This window comes from Mesoplodon mirus (genome assembly GCF_964341445.2).
Source record: "Mesoplodon mirus genome assembly, contig: HAP1_SCAFFOLD_556, whole genome shotgun sequence".
Lineage (NCBI taxonomy): Eukaryota > Metazoa > Chordata > Mammalia > Artiodactyla > Ziphiidae > Mesoplodon > Mesoplodon mirus.
Genome location: NW_028295454.1, coordinates 304658 through 306549, shown reverse-complemented (window position 1 = coordinate 306549; position 1892 = coordinate 304658).

The window sequence follows — 1892 nt, the reverse complement described above, 5'->3', positions numbered from 1 at the left end:
ATTTGCTCCAGCGTCTTGGGCAAGTCACTTGGCCTCTATTTATTTGTACTTATCTGCACTTATCTGTCACTTGGGGGTCATAATTGTACCTGGTCCATGGGTACGCTGTACAAATGATCTGTAAAGTAGTTACAAGAAACCGACACAGAGTAAGCACTCCACAGACATTGGCTATTAGCTATTGGAAATATTTCTCCGTGAAACAGATGACATTATCCATGGATGACTCGGTGGGAGACAGTGAATCACAGAATCACAGCATGTTGAAAGTGACCTAGTTCACACTCTAATGTGAAAAGAAGAAAAGTGTGCATGGGTAGAAAATGTCTGAAACTTTACACAACAAAGAGTTCATCATGTTAACTTGGAGGATTAGAATAAATCAGGAAAGGAGGAAAGAAAAACTTGAGTGTAATTCAATTTCTCTATCATTTGTGTTTCTACACTGAGACTCTGAATACACTGGAAGTGCAATTTTTTTTAATGTGGCGGGATAAAGGTTTTCAAGTTTTCCTGATCCATCCGTATTATTATCTCAGAATTGCTGGCATTTCTTGCCATCTTTGGATCTACACCCATGTGAGTCAGTGGGCCATTCTGGACGGAGGAGATAATAGAGCAGAAGTGAAGTGAGAGAAAAGGAGAGACAAGATTTTCTCTTTTCTCTTCAAAGAGGAAAGGTCTTTGGAATGGGAACAACTCACAACCAAACTTTGGGGAAAGGATGTGATGGAAAATGAGACAAACATCCTACCCCTGTGATGAGAAGGATTCCCTGGGCTGGATGGAGGGAGGTCACAGGTGGCTGGACAAGGAAACCAACTAGGGAGAAACACACACAAGTGCAGAGCAAACACCCTGAGGCCACTCAGCCTGACTCCATGCAAACATGTGTCCAGCAGCCAGCCCTTCACCTGTGGCTCCCCAGCAAGACAGGTACCTCGGGGGTGCCAACTCATTCTGAGTCCATTATGCCTGGCCATTCATAAACCGCTGTCTAACGTGTGAGGAATAAACTCTCAATGTTTATGAGGAAATTGGGGAAGGAGATTGAAAAGTTACTTAAACGAAAAAAAAGAAGTTCAGGAAGGCAGGATGGTAGAGAGACAAGAAAAAGACCTTAAAAGATAGAAAGGATTTGCCAAAGAAGAGAAAGCAAAAGAAATGATTCCGAATGGGTTAACCTGCAGCTAGGAAGTTAAGGAAGATTATTGATGGGTGAAGACTATGGAATAAAGTGAATAAAATTTCTCAGAAGTTGCTGAGAATATGGTAAGCAGCATGATTATCAAATTATGAATTGGCTGCAATGGCATTCTAGGGGGACACTAGGAAGGTGAAGCAAATGTTCCTGAGATGACAGTAGCAGGTGGAAAGTTGTTTCAGGGGAAGATCAGTCTTGCAGAGGGTGTATCAGAGGAGGGCAAGTGTGAGCAAGCAAGGAAATACTAAGTGTACACGGTTCCTTCACTGAGTGCACCCAGCCCCACGGTCAGCCTTGAGAACAAGCAGGACTTCAGGTACTGGAGCTACATTTCAGTCATCAAGAGTTGAGAAGACATCCTTAACTCAGGTCTTCTCTTCAAACTCCATCTTTCCTTCTTGACCTTCATTTGGCCTCTTCCCTTACCCTCCAGCTGTGGACTGAGGCCACAGAGCAAGATGGGTCACTAGTGTCCTCCATCCCCTGGCGACTGTGGTTCACATCACTGGAGTACCAAAGGCAATAACCAAGTAACAGACACAAGAGTGTATGAAGAAGAAGAGATTCTGATAAGGCTTTCTGTGACAGTGTGGGCCAAGTCGGCTCTATATGGCTGGTATCACGTGAATTATGAGCAGCCTTAGGGGAGAAGTTCTCAGAAGGCAGAGCCTGGCTCTCGAGAGGCTCT